This window comes from Psammomys obesus, unplaced genomic scaffold, assembly GCF_907164565.1.
Source record: "Psammomys obesus unplaced genomic scaffold, mPsaObe1.curated_primary_1811, whole genome shotgun sequence".
NCBI classification, from domain to species: Eukaryota; Metazoa; Chordata; class Mammalia; order Rodentia; family Muridae; genus Psammomys; species Psammomys obesus.
In genome coordinates this window covers 2,343,628-2,362,006 of record NW_026596152.1, presented here as the reverse complement: position 1 = coordinate 2,362,006, position 18,379 = coordinate 2,343,628, and the positions used below count along the sequence as shown (strand labels likewise).

The 18,379-nt window shown below is 51.8% G+C and overlaps 1 protein-coding gene across 1 annotated transcript in view; it reads right to left on the bottom strand.

Moving 5' to 3' along the window:
* Ntn1 (netrin 1) overlaps positions 1–18,379 on the bottom strand; it is a 163,570-nt gene that overhangs the window by 73,110 nt on the left and 72,081 nt on the right. The gene's annotated exons all lie outside the window — the stretch shown is intronic.

Here is an 18,379-nt window from a genome sequence, read left to right as displayed (position 1 = left end):
GAAACCGGTCTGTGGTTCTGTCTGGAAAACAAATTAACTTGACAAATGCAAACAAGCTGCATGGCAGATTCACTGGGCTACAGGATGGGCTAGCTCGCGGCGCTGCTGTGAGCTCGTCTGCATCACTGGCAAACGCCATGAGGCAAGGCAACAGGTGCAGAGAAAGGAAGGCACTCTGAGCCTTTGTTACTTCCCACCTGTGGGCTGGCCCGTCACCTGAGCTGTCCGATCCTCCTTGCTGGGCCAGAAGGGAGGAGTAATTACAGCCCCCTTATCAGATAAGCAGAGGCCCTGAGCCTCAACTTCATCCTCAGGAGGCAAGGAAGTGGGTGAGTCTGGGGCCAGACAGGCAGGTTCAGATCCTATCTGTAGGGCAGCACAAGATACTTGAACTTGGCTGTCTGTTAACCTCCCATTCATTAGCCTCCTTATCTAGGAATGAGGGCAGCGATGATACCCACCTGCCAACAGCGGCGGACATTACTGTGACCTGATGGACAAGATTTGTTCCAGCCATCCCTAGCATACCTAACAGAGACGCCAGAGACGCCGGGCTCAGAGGTGGTCCATGTGCCAGAGTTCATCACTGGAGGATGGATACAAGCAAATGGCAGTCTGCTCAGGACACCACACCAAGGGGAGGTCACAAACAGGCCTCCTTGGGGGGAGGGGTGTCAGCCACAAGATCTCTGAATGCCCAGGTGAGACCAGCATGTCTCCACGCAGTTCCAGTTTTAAAGTATGATGGTCCTTGCGCTGGCTTGATGTGGTCTGTCCATACCCATGGGTTTAAGCGTCTGTCGCTGTGAGAACACAAGGCAGAGCAACACTGAAGACAAGCCATCTCTGGAGAGCACTCAAAGGAACTTCCCTGGTAGCCTGCCGGGCGTTCACATGGCGATCTAATGCCTTCCAAGAGGGGAGAGCCAGGACTGAACAGCAAGGAGGAAGACAGAGCAGCTAGACCAAGGATGGAAAGGAACATGGCGGTATGAGGTAAGGGAGAGAGGCATGCCACCAACACACACCTCGGCGCACCCTGCTGCAGACATGTGAACTGACTGGCATTCAAGCAGTGGGGCTGAGAGAGTCCCACTGAGGGAGGATGCTGTGTGCCCCTCGAGCCCCAGTGGAGGAAAACGCATTCAGAGGCAAGTGTCTTCATGAGATCCAGTCCACCAGCACCTCCCAGCCCCTTCGCCGTACCTCTGCCTCTCACCACGCCTTGCCACCATCCTGAGTCATTCCTACTTAAGGAAAGAGATCACAGTCCTGGGCTCCTTGTCTGTGAATAGTTCTCAATGACCCCCTCTCTTATCTGTCCCAAGCCTTGCCAGTCCTCCTGCACAAAGCCCCTGGAGGATGGGCACATGCATCAGGCCGTGATCTCCTATTTCCACAGACAGCGTCCTCCCTTTCCTCTCATAAGTCTTAACTCCACTTCCCCCTCGTCACCACCCTGGCCCAACCTTTGGGCTTAAAACCCTGAGCCCACCACCCCAGTCCTCAGTCCCTGCTGGCACTCCTTCTCCAAAGCCCGCCTAACGTTAGAGAGACGTGTGCTTATGTCTCACCTAGCAGCCGTGCACAAGCTTCCTCACGGCTTTCAGTGCGCCCGTACGCTATGCATAACAACTTCATTGGATGCTACCTGCTGGCATGTGCAATCATCCCTCCGTATCTGTGGGGGATAAGTATCAAGACCCTGGAGACGACAAAACATGAGGGAGTTCAAGGCACAGTCTCCTAAGAAGTCATAGGGTTGGCACAGAACTCACACGCAGCCTTGTGAACCATCTGCTATACCCTACTGTCTGGGGAACCACAGAAGGAATACTTGTCTGTGCCTGTTCACTACAGATGTAATTTTCCTGCTTTGAGACAGGGTCTCACTATGTAGCTCTAGCTGCCCAGGAACTCATCATGTAGACCAGGCTAGCCTTGAAAATCACAGAGTTCCACTGCCTCTGCCTCCCCAGTGCTGAAATTAATGGCATGTGCCACTATGTCTTGCCCACAGATAAAAAAAGAAAGAAAGAAAGAAAGAAGGAAGGAAGGAAGGAAGGAAGGAAGGAAGGAAGGAAGGAAGGAAGGAAGGAAGGAAGGAAGGAAAGATTGTATATATAATTTTGTTGGCACGGAGGTAGGGGTTTAGCCCGCAACTTTGCTCATGATAAGGACATCCCTACCAGTGACCTCCATGCTGCCCCAGCCTGCGCTTCTCTTCAGCACAGTTTTTGGTCTGCGGTTGGACACATCTTTGTGTGCAGAGCCCTCAACATAAAAGGCCAACTACACTTTACACACAGACTCACTCTGCTTCCTGGCCTAGCACGAGGCTCCAGGGCTTTTCTTATCTGTTCTGTTTTATTCACTGATGTCTGCCCACGGCGGGGGGAGGGGGATGGAACACAGCCTGGAGCCGAGCAGGTGCGCAGTGACACTCGTGAGCCAGTGACTAAATGAAAGGATCTGTCCTGGAGACACATCAACTGTCTCTTCCTATCGAATCCCTCCTGCGAATCTGAACCCTCACCTTTTGCTTTCAGGATGAAAGGAAGCCCTCATAAGTGGCCAGTCAACCCCAAGATTACACCCAGTAAAGCTAACACCTCCCTTCTTCCTTACAGCCAGTTCATCGGCTGTGCCTTGGACCAGTCTCTTTCCCCCTCATCCCAACTCTCACGCTATTTAGATGCTCAGGATGTCCCTTCCCTACAACGCATCTTTCTTCACTAATCAGCTCGGCCTACCCTGTCTCACCCCAGCCCCGCTCTGCTTTCCTTGCTCCCGGGCTCAGGCCACCAGCATCCACCAGACAACTCCGTGCCGCCGACTACACCACTGGCAGTTTAGACAGCGGTTGCTCATCTCTTCAGCAACGCGGTCAGCTCAGCTCCTGGTACTCTGTTGTTCTGCATTCCAATACAACAACATTGCCAGACTGAAATTGTCGAGGAAAAAAAAATTGCATACACAGACAGCTGCTCATGTAAGAGCTCATGTATCAGGAGCTCAAGTCATCTGGGGATGATGTAAAACACGTAAGAGGATGTGCAGATCTATATGCAAACCTGGTGCCATTTTATTTAAAGGGCTCTGGAGATTTTGTTCCCACAGTGGTGCTGGGTATCCCTCAGACACCCAGGGATGACCTTTGCTTTTCCTAATAGCACTCAGGCCTTTTTATCCCCACGGTCGCTCCTCCCTTTCAGGCTCAACCTGCTGGCTACTGCTGAGCTGCTTGTAGGATAAACAGGCCTCCTTGCCTCTCATTCCGCTATCTTCCTTGGTAATCTCGCTCAATTATTATCTTCTTGGGGAGTGATGACTCCAAAGTTTATGTGTCCGGTCCAGATACCTTTGAGCTTCTGGCATGTTTCTGCAAATGCCTTCGATATATCTCAAATTGCTCAAAGGTGCTTCCAACTTTTCATGGACCCAAGGTCAAAGTCATTACATCCCCCCAAATCCAGGGGCCTTCCACCATTGTCCTTTATCTACCCACACATTTGAACTAGAAACCTGGAGGTCACCTTTGCCACCTCTGCCCCCCACCCAGGACCCAATTATCTAACTCCACCTGTAGTCCTGTTCACCCACCGTTCTGTCATCTCTCCTGGACCCCACCTCATTCTCTAGGCCAGCAGTAGCCCTTACCGGTATATTGCCATAAATTTGGGCAACTGGCCAAGAGTCAAAACAGACAGGGATGCTCCCTCGTCTCACTGCGCCTGCTGGAATGCCTACCTGAGGGAGTCTCACCTTTATCTCCCATCCTCACAGTCCCAAAGAGCTGGTAAACCCAAACTCAAGGTGTGGGCCTTGACTGATGTCTTCATGTGCGAGCCTGGCTGAGGCTGGGCTTTGATTTGGGAGACCCAGCCTGCACAATGTTGCATTTTCAGTTCCAACCTCGAATGTAAAAACCAGAATTCCTGTGTAGTTGGTTTCCATCGTTCCCAAAGTTACGGCATTCATTCTGCCACACAGCCAGAGCGGGGCCCAGTGACTGACTGGGAGGCAACACCACTCTCAAGCTCCTTCCGTGACCGTTGTTCATGCAAGGATCTGGCCCTTGCCTGGTGACCCAGGGAACACGAAGCCCACATCCCCTGACAGTCTTCCAGAAATACCCCTGAACCAGCAGCTAACTTTCCGTGGGACTATCACCTATTTGCAGGTCAAAACCTATTAGCAGGTTGTTTGATCAGCTTAGTAAATCATACACAATATTTAAAAAACAGAAGTAAATGGGAGGGGTCAAAATGGACCATATATAATAAGAATGCAGTAAACTCATTCTGGATGGATGGATGGATGGATGGATGAACAAACAAACAGACAAACTCATGATGCATTAGGACACAGCCTAAAAGTGTTTCCCTTGAATACTAAATCACTTGGATCTCTTTGGCTAAGCCCTTCCTCCAAGGAACCCACAGAAGTGTCCCAGTTCAGCCTTCCCAGCCTCCTCTGCCACTCCCATGTCAAGAAATGGGAACGTTTGAACCACCGGGGCACCACCAAGGGAAGGCTGGAGCCCTAGCTATGTCTGCTCATAGCAACCTCCAGAGCACACCTTGTACAAAACCCAGTTCTAGAGGAGGGGTCAAGAGCAGCCCTCATAAGCCTCCACAGACCCCTGTCCTCAGCCACAGGCCCTGAGCACCCCCACAGCCCACACTCAAGCTCCCTTGCCTACACCCACACAGCTGCCTCATCCTATGCCCTCTAGCCTCTGGCAGCTCAAGCTGTTCCACCCCTGCTCCACCCCAGCACCTACACATGACCTGATGGTGCGCCAGGCCCTCGCCCAATGAGGAGGTGCAGAGAGATTGAGTGACAGCAGGAGATGCCAGATCCAGGTGGGAGCAAGGGTCCATCAGGCCCCTGTCTCCTAACACAGTGAACCCTCGGTGACAAGGTGCAGAGAGAGGGGGTGGGCTGAGGTCAGGGGGAGGCAGCTGTGGAGCCCCGTGCTGGCCTCCTGGAGGTAGAGCATTCTCGTCTCCTCCGGAGCTCACAGTTGTCAGACTCTGGGAGAGGGCAGTCTAAGAAAATTGCAGACGCGTGTGCAGGGGCCAGACTCCAGCCCCGCCACTGGTCTCCGCTGCCCCATTAAGAGGTCTATTTGAGCTTCCTAGGCCTCAAGCAGTACCTCACCACTAAAATTTATGCAAATGAAATAATGAGCAATTTGGGGAAAGGAATGAAATGCTGAACAGTGATCCAAACCGCCCCAGACACCAGCCTGAAGGGGTTTTCAAGTTGAGCAATCATTTAAAGACAGCTTAAAGTCCCTGGCTGGAACACACACACACACACACACACACACACACACACACACACACACACAGTTCATGCTGGACTCTTAGTGGGGAAAGGTGAGGCAGGGCAGGGGAGGAAACATGAACAAATCTGGTTGAGTCCCATGAGAGTGGTGAGTGAGCTCAGTAGAGCCTGCCTGACTCACTGCAGGGGGGTCCAGAGTCATCTATCTCAGTCCCCAAACCAGGCACTGACGAAGCTCGAAATGCTGACCAACTCTTAACAGTAGAAACACGGCGACCCCAGGGAAAGTATGCTCTGCACATTTGCTCGCTCATTCATTCATTCATTCATTCATTCATTCATTCATTCATTCGTTGTTCCCTTGAAAGACCTTCCTCGTGTCTGCCACATTCCAGTTCCATGCAGACACTAGGGACACCAGAAACTGTCCTCTCTAAGAGGGGAGGCTAAGCTGCAAAAGCAAACAGCAACAGCCCTGCAGGCTTCCAGAGGCAGGGCGTCTGGTGGGAGACGGGCAGCGTTTGAATAAACGCCAAACCTCAGCCCTCAACAATGCGGGCGAAACAGCCCATCTCTATGGGCATCTGAGGGGCTCTCCTGCAGAAGGTAACATCTGACCGAGGCCCTGACCAGTAGCTGGATGCTGAATGGCAATGGACCAGAGATTCCAGGTGGAGAGAATGGCACAGGAAAAACAGCTCTTGGGGGAACTGTGGGCCATGGGCCACTCTCCAGACCTCAAAGAGAGAGCGAGCTTGGTGGGAGTCACTGGATGTTTTTCCTACACCCTCATGCATTCCTTGCCTCCCTCTCTCTGCCACAGTGGGGGTGACAGAGGAGTTACAGAGTGAGTCTTAAGTTCCAGGAAGAGCCTAGCCTTGGCTCCCCTGATTTTGCCCTTGTCTCACGGTATGTTTCCCAGTTTTCAAGACCGGGAAAGAGAGAAGGAGCAACCAGGTCCATTTACCTCCTTTCTCTTTTCTTTTCACTAACATGGAGGCTCACGCCCAGATTGGCCTGGCAAGTCAACTCAGCATGTGGTCAAGGATAACCTTGGACTTCCGGTTCTCCTCCCTCTACCTCTTTAGGTGCTGACATCACAGCGAGTATCACCACACACTGCTCTGCCATGTGGGGATTGGATCTGGGACCTCGTGTGTGTTAGGCAAGCACTCTATCAGCTTCGCTACATCCTATTTGGAAACAAACAAATCGAACCTGACACCTGTAACCTCAGCACTGGAGGCTGGCTTAAGCGAGAGTGTGAGACTGGTCTCAAAAAATGGGAGAGGGATTCCAGAAAACAGGAGAAAGTAGGCACCACGGGGAGGGGAGGAAGACTAGAACACCCTGGAGGAACTGAGCACAGGCACCACGGGTGAGAGGGGCAGGCTGGTGCCATGGGTGAGGGCGGCAGTGTGGTGAGCAGACACAAGCATGCCCGCCTGGGAGTCTGCAGGGCCCGGGGACGGTTTTGTTGCCCTCAGAGCAGGACCTGAGCTCAGGACACAGTGTGACTCAGTGACCAGAGGGCAAATGGGGGGCCCATCGTGGATCTCTGGTCCCCTGTAGTGCCCTGTCAACGCTGCAGGACAGGCTACGTGCAGACTAACCTAGCCACGTTGGGCCACCAGCTTGCAAAGAAGTTGTGGGGCCTGGAGGGTACTGCGCTCAACCAGGGCTGCAGAGCCTGAGTGTGGAGAGGGCCTAAGTAGGTCACCATGACAGTGGCCGGGGAACTGCGGCTGGGTCCAAGCCCTCCAAGAATGGGGGTTGGGGGGGAACTCAGAGACCTGCGGGAGTAACCCACGAGAGCACGGGTGCAGTCTCGCTGGCTGGAAGGCTGCCTGGGGCAGCATCTGGACATAGGCAAGGAGCAAGCAAAGGGGGGCTGGGAGGGGGCCCCACTCAGACCCAGGCAGCAAACCCTTCACAACGGAACAATGGCCTCCCGTAGAGATTAATGAGGGTGGAAGAGCAAAAACCTGGCCAAAAAAAAAAAAGTGAGTGAGGGCCTTGAGGTGAGGTGAGGTGAAGGGATGGGACTGAAGAAGATAGGAGGAACAAGACTGTCAGGAGTTGAAGGGCATCGGGCCTATGAGTCCTCACTGTCCACTAAGGCAACTCCCAGGTTTTGGTTCTGAAGCTGGGGGAAACATGGGGGTGATTCTCAGTATGGAGGTGTGCAATGGGAGTACAAGTCTGGGAGGCTGAAGGGGGTTTCTTAATTTGAAGTGTCAATCTCAAGAATAAGCCTTCTCACCCATCTCCTAACCCAGCACACCAAAACAGGTGCAGGAAGGAAAGGACCACAGTGGGCTCACTTCAGCTCGGCTCTTCAGAGCAGAGCAGCTGTCTGTCCTGATGGTTCCCTTCCACGCTGCAGTGTGCTCACCTGGAGAGCCCCTGAGGCTTTGATTAGTTAGTCTGGAAAGATATGATACAGGTAGTTTTACTGTTTTTAATATTTATAGTTTATTTTATGTGTATATGAGCGTTTTGTCCATGTTTCTAGATGTGTATCACATGTGGCACCTACAGGGGTCAGGAATGAACATCTGATTCCCTGAAACTGGAGATACAGATGGTTGTCAGAGGCCATGTGGGTGCTGGGCATAGAACCCAGATCTTCTGGGAGAGCAATCAGCACTCTTTTGTTGGTTGGTTGGTTGGTTGGTTGGTTGGTTGGTTGGTTGGTTGGTTGGTTGACTGGATGGTTTTGTTTTGTTGAGATAGGGTTTCTCTGTTCCCTGGCCATCCTGGAACACACTCTGTCGTCGACCAGGTTAGCCTCGAACTCATGGACGTAGATTCACCTGCCTCTGCCTCTCAAGTGCTGAAATTAAAGGCGTGCTCCACACCCAGCAGTAGTCAGTGCTCTTAACTGCTGAGCCAACTCTCCAGCCCTGTGCCACGAGCACTTCTGAAACATTCCAAGAGAAGATGATTCAGTGGGTAACTTGCTTACCACGAAGGCATGAGGACCTCAGCTTGAGTCCCCAGAACCCACACAAAGCCAGACGTGGCAGTGTGTATGTGAACTGCAGTGTTCCTACAGCAAGGCGGGATGTGGAGGCAGGAGAAGCCTCGGAAGCTTTGGGGCCAAGCTAGTTGGAACATGCTGCAGAGAACAACAAAAAGACTTCAGCTCCAACCAGGCAGATGACAAGCACTGACACCTGAGGTTGTCCCCTCTCTAGGTGTGTACGGAATGCACACCCCTGTGCTCACGCACACAAATGGACAGACACGTACACAGTTTTTGATGCTGCAGGAGAGTTTAACATAAAAGCGCTGACCTGCCCCTTCATCTAGTCAACTACTATAGGTCAGCTTTGAAGTCTCCCACAGGTCCATGCATTAAGCATCTTGGTCCCCAGCTTAGCATGATGGGGAGTGGAAACCCAGGGAGCATTACGGGAACGCTGCTGAAGGGGACTTCGGGGCCCAAGTCTCACACACGTTCCCTGCCAGAAGGATGGACTTTCCGAGGGCCCAATGGGACCGACCATGGGCTGAAGCCTCTAAACACAGGCAGGCGGTTGTGAGCCACCTGATGTGGGCCCTGTGAGCTGAACTCAGGTGCTCTGGAAGAGCAGGAGGATCCCTTGACCACTGAGAAAACCTGAGGCCTGGACTCACCAGCAGGAAGCCACCTGAAGAGCGAGGAGAGGTGGTTCTGAAGACGACCCAAAACTTTGTACCGTAAGCCTTCAGAGAGGGACCTGGCCTGACTCGGCCAGTCCGGTGAAAGAACAGCAGCCTAGTCACCTCTCCAGAAGGCTCCAGGAGAGCCGTGGAGCTGCCTTTCTCGAGGCCTCCCTGAGTGAGCAGGCCCAGCAATGGGCTACATTCAGCCCCTGGGCTTGTCGCGTGAACAGCTGATTTTCCCGCTGGGCATGTATGTGGAAGAGGAGATTAAACAGTTGTCCAGCATTTGGGAGAAGTTGGCACAGGGCTTGGGGACCCGTGATGTGCAAGTGTGTGACTGGCACACACATCCAGAACTCTTGACCAAAGGCAAAAGCACACACCAGGGAAGCTGGGTTTGGCTGCACATATCTGTAATCTCAATACTCTGGAGGCTGGGGCAGGACGATTGTACATTCAGCACCAGTCTGTGCCACACAATGAGTTCTGGGCAAGCCGGATGTACTTAACTCTTTCTCAAGAAGGGGGGGAGGGCTGGGCCACACTCATATGACCCTCCAGCAGACGAAGATACGCATTATCAGCATGGGCCCGTTCTTCTAGGTCTTGCTGTTTTACTCATCCTGGTGTCAGACATGGTGGTAAGCAGGTCCGAGGGACAGGCTCAGAGAAAAGCAGTATGGCACTGTGCTCTAGCGCCTCATGTCCTAACTAAAGGGGTGGGCACGACAGAGGGAGGAGGCCCCTCCTTGAGGGCCGCACATTTAGTACGTGCTTTGAGAAGAGTGGTTCAAAGCAGGTGAAGGGTGCACAAGACCTTCCAAGAGGTCAGAGGCAAGTGGGAACAGCAAGAGCAGAGATCCTGAGGTGGGAACGCACAGCACTCTCAAAAGCTCATGACTGACCAAGGGAGAGCAGGGAGGCCCAGAACACGGACTGCCGAGAACCCAAGACTGTAGGCAACCCTTAGCAGAGAAAGGTGGGAAGGCAGCCAGCCTCAGGTAACCCAGGAGTCACCAGTCTACAACCACAGGTACTTGAGCAAGCTCTGGATGGCTTTCAGACACTCAGGGACCACGAGGACCAACACCTCAGGTGCCTGCCTGCACATCCTTCTACCACATCCAGTGTCCAGGCAGGAGGCTAGCAGGGAAGGTCTGGACACTCACTCACCCAGTGAGGTCACAGCTCTCCAACTCCCTCATCGGAGCCAGATTTCCCATGTCTCATCAGTGTGGAGAAGCACAGCTTCCCAGGTCACGCCAGCAGGATGTCCCATCTGTATAAGGGGAGATGGCAGCCAAGGTCCAGAGAGGACACACTCCACAACGTACAGGAAGTGGCAGGGCAGCGAAGGCCACAGCACTGCTAACTGTGTCAAACAGAGATCTGGGGTCAAAGACATTGGATATGATGTACTTTGGGGGGCCTTGGCTTCATTTATATTTTTCTCTTGACACATGCAATCAGCCTGAGTCCCAGTAGACCCTTAAGATGGGATGAAATGCAATATATCCCTTGTCATGCTCAATAGACATTCCTCCCAAAGGGGAGCAAGCGAGCCAATGACCACTCGAGAGTGCTGAGACCCTCTGCAGCACACGCCTCCGCATCCAGCTCAGGGACCCCTTCCTCAGCCTGCTCCCCCACCTGGACCTGGCTCTCTGAAGCCCTTAGATGAAATGTCTGAATTTCATGAAGCTTGAGTTCCCTGACCACTTGCCAGAGTAGAACCTTTTAAGTACTGAACCCTTGGATGGTAAGAATGGGGTCTTAGGAATCATGATCCCCTGAACGGTGACACCCCCTCCCCAAAGTCCTGTTGTTGACACCCACACTCTGGCTTGGTGTTCTTCACACTGCCAGGTCGAAATTCTGCAACAATGATTTCATTTCTGCATATTTTTACCAGTCTCACATCTGGCAGCGTTATCGCAGGGAAAGACTTGGGGGGATCATGAAGCACCCCTTATCCCACAAGCAGAGAGGGGACTGCTCCTTGCTTCAGTCTTTAACCTGCTTTCCTCCCTCCAGCAGCACGGTGGATGAATGAACAGTCAGTCAATGGGCAATCTGCCTAACTAGCTTCCATTCTGTCCCATTAATCCCTGAAGCTCCCAAGTAATCCTGATTTTTGTCACTCCGTAATTGGGTTAAGTGAACGCCACTCAGATGGCTCTGTGAACAGGCCTGGGAGAGAAGACTCTACAAAGCCCCAGAAAATGACTAAGGTCTTCCTCGTGGACACTAAAAGGCCAGGTATGGCAAGAATGCAGGACATTTCCTCCTCCTGCTGAATCAACAGAACATATCTAGATGACGTAGGCCCAGGTGGAGAAAGTCAGCTCAAATAGTCCGAGGCGAAGGGTGGATGTGGAAAGTGACAGGCGGTCTTCTTGTTCTGGGCTACATGCAGTTCGAGTTCGTAGGCTAAAGATGGCTGCCAGCCTAGGGCCATCACGCCTTGCATCTTGTCAGCTGTATGTCAGAACACCACTGACGTCACCTAACACCCTGTCCTTTCAGCTGCGTGCTTCCCACACCCTCCACACTTCCGGGATGAGCCACAGGAAGAGCAGAAGCTCGCCATAGGGGAGGACAAACCTACACTCTCCTCCAGGGTGCTAGGCTGGAAGTCGCTCCACCCAAGCTACTCACGTCTGCTCGCTGAAAGGTCACCAGCAATGGCCTATGTTTTCTCAGGTGACTTTCCAGATCCCAAAGCAGGCTTCGGGAGGTCTGAGGTACCTGGCCCTGGCCTCCTCTGCTTCTCCTGTCTCCAAGAGTTCCCAAGACCAAGAATGTCTAAGGGAATTGAGCGTCTCCAAGGACCCTGGCCACAGAGCCTAGTCCATTCCACCTCTGCCACACAATATACCATGCTCCCTAGTGTCACTGAGAGGGGACAAAACAGCACTCTCCTTCATCATGTGTCCTTGAACCTGTGACATCAAACCCCAGGTTCATACCAATACTGGAGCAGGACTCAAGTGTCATGCTTCCGTTCCCTTTCTTCTCACCAACAACTCACCAAGCCCTGGTGACAGCACATCCTAAAGACACTCAGTATGCCCAGTGGTCACCACTGTCCACCCAAGCCTCCTCTACCCCCACCTAGAACCTCTCATAGCCTCTGCCTCCCACAAAGCAACTTGGGTGATCTTACTGAAACACAGCCCCAGTCATATCACCCCACAGTTCCATAGACACCCTAGCTTCCTTTCATACAGACAAACTGCTCCCTCACCTTGCCTGGTCTAGCCCCTGCCCACTGAGCCTTTCTCCTGGTCTCTAGGATCCTCTCCAGGAAGGACACGAGACCCATGGCCTCTCATCCCTGACACCCTGGTAGGTGACAGTCCACGCTGTTTCTCCGAAGGCTCAAGTTCGCAGCGCCTCCGGTCTGTGCCTGCCTCCGTGGTTCCCACATGACCTCTCTGCCCAGTGCTATCAGCCATCAGAGCTGAACTCCAAGCCCTCTGTCTCCAGGGACCATCACTAATAGCTCTCAGCCATACTGAGCCAGGGTAGCAGGGGCTGGACCAGAGCACTAACGAGGAGGTTGGGGAGGAGGAGAGAGTCCACCTGGGTTATTTAACCCTCTTCCTCGGGCAAAGCACTTCTATATACCCTGACCCTGTCCTTTCATTTCACTTACAAATGAGATTTCAGTGAACCAGCTCTGTGTCACCCACACCATGGACCCTATTCAGTTTGTGGGATGCTACACTGTCCCAACTCTCTCAAAAGGCTCTCTCTCTTCTCGCTCACCCATTCGTCTCTACTCTGCTTTGCAGGCAGCCTGTGTGGGGTGACCCTGTCACCTGTCAGCCCCCACAATGCTGTCAGTACCCTAGACGGCCAAAGCGCCATCTGTAAAATGGACCTAACAGCTTCATTTAAAGACTTTGTGTGGGTTACATCCGATAACGTGGTAAAAAGTCTGGAATAGTGCAGCGCTCTTTTGTAAACTCTACTCTATTTGGGGTTCCTTAAAGCCCCTCCCTTTTAACCCCCAACCGTAGGTAGGAGAGAGCAGCTTAGTGAGGAGAGGGGCGCAGACCCCTTTACTTGTCCCGCCTGTTAGAGCAAGCACAGCGCACAGCCTCCTCCGCACCGATACGGTGGAACGTCTCTCTCCATCTGTCCAAGCCGTCCATCTCTCTCTCCAAACCGCTACACGCCAACACCACAAGCAGCACCTTCTCTTCCTGGGCTCTCACATTTACACCCCTCGAGTCCTAGACCACACTTCTCTCCATGCCACAGGAAGCAGGCCATTACCAGCTGGCAAAGACCAGGCCCCGAACAAGACAGTTATCAGCTGTGGACTGACTGAAGGGCCCACCCTTGGGATTAAAACAAAAACATATTTACACAAGGTAACGGAGTTTACAAAGAAAGCAAATGTTCCGTTACAGAACAGAATGCAAGGGGCACACCAAAACTCCCTTCTGAGGAAGGCCGTGTGACGACGAATACAAAACAAACAGCCTCTCATGAGCTTCTGTTATGCCACAAGAAGAAAACAGACACATTCATCAGCCAGGCGTGGTGGTAGACACCTGTGAACCCAGGCAGCAGGAGGATTGAAAGCTCAAGCTGGGCTATATATTGAGACCCTGTCTTTAAAAAAAAAAAAAAAAAAAGGCAGGGAGTACTTGCGTAGCATACCTAAAACTCTGGGTTCATCCCATGCGCTGCAAAACCAGGGTGTAATGGCTTGTCTGTAATCCCTGCACACAGTGGGTACAGGCAGGAAGATCATAACTTCAAGGTCGTCTTCTGCTATAGAGCAAGTTCAAGGCCAGCCTGAGATACACGAAAAGCTATTAAAAAAAAAAAAAAGTTAGGCCGCACAGTGGAGCAAACTTGGGAAGCTTAGGCAGGAGGACTGCATATTCAAGGTCAAACAACTCCGGAGAACCCTGATTCTGATTTAAAAATAAAAAAAAAGACACACATGACGAACACAGTGAACGGGAACTGTGAACAGCGTGGGCACTGGAAAGCGCATCCACTTAATTACATCATCGTTTAGCCACTCCTTGTGTTGACTCTCTTAAGTATTACCCCCACTTAAGAGGAACTAAGGCATAGAAAAAGTTCGGTAATTTGTCCAAATATCCTAATAGGGATATGGTGTTCAAAGCCAGGCAGTCAGGTCTTGGGGTTCAGCCACTTGACTCCATGATCATGGCCAACAGGACAAAAACACGCGCGCGCGCGCACACACACACACACACACACAGAGCTGTCTTTTAGGGCAGGAAGTAGGTTGGCACCCAGGCATGGGAGGAGGCCTCTGTAGGATTTCCAGCTCATCATCCGGCTGCTGTCTGGTTACGACAGGAACCACTCATCCTCTTTCCTCCCTCGTCACCACCACCATCATCGTCAGCATCATTGGAAAAGAAAGCACAGCTGAGTGTGGTCTGAGCCGGGCCTGGGCCCGTCTTAGGCAGTATGCAAGGTGTGGCCACACATCTCTTGGAAATCTGGGCAGACCACCCAGCAGGCTTCCCACCCACATGCTCATTCGGAAGGCAGGAAGTGGAATCCACAGAGAAGCTGGAGGAAGGGGGGCCCAAGCAGGACATGTCTATCCACCCGCTGCCATGGCAACAGCTCAGGGATGTGCTGAAGAAATGGCAACCCAATCTGATCAGCTTCCACCTTGCAGTCCTCACCTCAGGAAGGAGGAACTGAGGATTGGGCCTGGCACACCTAGGGATGGAAGAAAAGCTCTGCCTCTAGCAGAGCAGAGCTGCTGGGGTTTTGTCTGTCTGTTTATCTGTTGTTTGATTTTTAAGATGGATGTGAATGCCTGGGTCCTGGAACCAATGGACAAAGCTGCCACAGACAGGACCTCCTCTCGGGACAAAGCTTGGGTTCCGGAGACAAGTCACAGGTTGCCAAGTGGACCTGAGTGTCCTTCCATGCGAAGATGAAGTCGCTGTGTAAAACAGCTCATCGCAGAGGTCAGGGATGCCGAATGTTTCCCAAAGGTTTAGTGTGACAGGGAGAACAACCCTTTGCCTTGCCGCTGATGGTGTGACATTCAGAAAGCTTCAGAAGCTGTCCCCTGCCTCACCCAAAGCTGGGATGGAACCTACAGCCTTGAACATTCCAGGGAAATGCTCTCACACCAACCTGTATGCATAGCTAGTTTTTGAAACAGAATCTCACCCTCGTAGCTCAGTCTGGCCTCAGACTCACTGATCTACCTGCTTTCTGTCTCCCACATGTCAGGATCACAGGTGGCAGTCACCACACCCAGCTCCAAAATCCTGCACTGAATCCTGAGGCCGGTGTGGTGGTGCACACCTCTGATCCCAGCACTTGAGAGGTAGAGGCAGGTGGATCTCTGAGTTCAAGACCAGCCTGGTCTGCAGAGTTCCAAGTCAGCCAGGTTTTTGCAGTGAGAACCTGTCTTAAAAAATTAAAATAAAAATAAAAAAGCATCAGGAGATGACAAAAATGGAGAGCCAGTGTGACAAAGAGAGAAACCCTAATGTCAAATACTGAGTCCAAAATGAACCTGAGAGAAAGGCAGCAGGCTGTATAGGAGACGAGGTACAGCAGGCTGTATAGGAGACGAGGTACAGCAGGCTGTGCAGGAGACGAGGCACAGCAGGCTGTGCAGGAGACGAGGCGGCTGTAACTGGTGAGAGGAGTCACCATCGGCCTACGCACCTTCTATTTACATGTACTGAAATGCAACTTTAAAAACTGCAAAACCTACTGGTAAAGATACAAGTAAAGGTTCATATCATCCTGGGAACAAATGCAGAGAATGATACCACCACAGAAAAACATTAACTACACAGACATGGAAGGCTGGAGAGATGGCGCCTCTGTTAAGAGCGCTGGCTGTTCTTCCCCAGGACCTGGGTTCCATTCCCAGCTCACAGCCATCCCTAACTCTAGTTCCAGGAGACTGGATGCCCTCTTCCCATCTCCAAGGGTTCCAGGCACACACATGGCTCACATACATGCACACGGGTCAACTTTCATACAAAAAAAAATTTTTTTTAATCGGCCATTCTGTTTGGCCCCCAATTCCAATCTAGGGGTTTATTCTAAGGGAACCCTGAGAGTAACATAAAGACACAGCAAAGCCTGCAGCAGAAAAAAAGAATCTGAAATCGTTCCACTGCGGGGACAACGAGGTAACTGGTACAAGGGTACGTCCATGAAGCAGAACGCCACAGAGCGTCAGCACTCTGCAGAGCAGACAGTTCAGCAAGGTGAAACCCAGAGTGCACGCCTGAGTTTGGAGGCGCGGGGCTGCCGAGGCTGGAATCGCACAGAGATGGGTCAGGCTGTCATTCTGGCGGTAGCAAGCAAGGATATTAACAGGGTCAAGACCACTGCATAACGTTTCTAGCCTTTCCTTTACCCTGCTTTACTTTCGCTAGCTTCTACCCAGAACAGCTTTGCCTTTGCAACAAAAGAGATACAATATCACAGCACAGTATACAATATCACAAAAGCACAATTCTGGAGCTCAAGAACATAGCCCAGTCTCACAGTTGTAGTTAATGCTCTCCCTAGATCCAATCTCCGCAGATCCAACTTTCTGCTGCCTCCCTTTGCCTGCTCAGGGGTGTCACTAAGAAATAAAAGCCACTATCCAACCCCCAAGATTCCAACCCAAGTCAGTTCAGAACTTCAGAGTTTGAGAGTGGTGAAGGTTCTTTAGCAAGGTAGCTCAGCTCAGAGTGCTTGGCTAGTGTGCACGAAGCCTTGGGTTCTGTCCCCAGAACTGGAAAAAAAAAAAAAAAATCAAGTTTGGTGTCTCATGCTCATAATCACAGCACTGGGAATGTGGAGGCAGGAGGATCAAAAGTTAAAGATTATCTTAGAATAAAGAATGAGTTCAAGTCCACTTATATTATTAGACCTGTCTCAAAAAGATAATAGATAAATAAATGTAGATAGATAATAGACAGATTGATGATAGATACATGAATAGATATAGATAGAAACATAAATAGGATGGATGGATAGATAGATTCTACAATGCACTCCCTAAACATCAAAACTCCTGCAGACAAAGGAGGACACAATCCCCCTGCCACCAACTGGTCATAGTCCAGCTCTAGCACATGCAGAGGAACGCTGACAAACTGGAGGACGGCGAGGGAGGTGACTGCAACAAAGGGGTCAGAGAAGGCTTGACCTGAGGGAGTAGGTGTGAGATCGCCTAGGGAAGAAAGGATGTCTGGGCTGCTAGGTTAAAGGGCACCCAGGGAGTCAGCTCTGCCGAGGGAAAAATGAGTAGATGAGCAGAGCTGCCAGCCCTGGGCTGGGGCCTTGGTGTGGCTGACCAGCTGGCCAGCTGGAGTGTTCTGCCAACCACATTTCTATGGAATGGGGAGGGATGGAAGGTGGCTAGATGGCTTACAGGCTCAGAAAGGGGTGGACGGAAGTAGAGGGGCCTCAGCGGAGTGAGCAGAGTGAGCGTGAGCAAGCACAAATTATCACAGAGCCAGAATAATACTAACCCAGGTATGCGAGGCGCAGCAGGGAGGCCCCAGGGAGAAGCCGGAGCATCCGCAGAGGAAGCAAGCCTGGAAACTGCACCCATCAACAGCGAGGGTGGGAGAGGACCTCAGAACTCGGATGAGGCGCAACTGCCAGACATTCTGCTGAAGGCAACATGAACTTCCCCTGCCTGTGAGGAGAGGGAGTGACGTGGCAGGGTGTCTGGAAAAGGGAAAGCCACCAGAACTACAGGCACTAGAACTGGAGTAAGATGGGCTAGGGAAAGGACTGTCCGCGAGAAGAAATGGAACAGGAGAGTGCAGCCACCACCAGGAGGGTTTCAGTGAACTGGCTGTGGGCGCAGGCTCACTCTATAACCAGCCTGGCCCTGGTGGGAATTTTAACAGTCATCAGTTCTCCACTGACATAGCCGCTGGGCTATTTGCTTTCTTTTCCTTGTAACCACATTGTCAGGAAGGTCTGCTCCTTCTGCTCGAAAACGTGGGATAGCTACCTTGACATGACTCTTCAGATCCCTATGCCTTTCTTCAGGATTTAATGAGGGCTTCAAGGAACAGCAAAGGCTCACATGAAACCTAAGGATCAAGCTGGACCTATGGGCATTCTTCACCAAAGACGGAGGCCACCTTTGGAAATACCAAGGGATTTGGTTTGGTTACAAAAAGTCAAGTGGGCTGGTGCGGTGGCATATGCCTGTAATCTCAACACTCGGGGAGGCAGAGGCAGGCAGATCTCTGTGAGTTCGAGGCCGATAGATAGATAGATAGATAGATAGATAGATAGATAGATAGACAGAGACAGAAAGAAAGGAAAGAAAGAAAGAAAGAGAAAGAGAGAGAGAAAAAGAAAGGAAGGAAGGAAGGAAGGAAGGAAGGAAGGAAGGAAGGAAGGAAGGAAGGAAGGAAGGAAGGAAGGAAGGAAG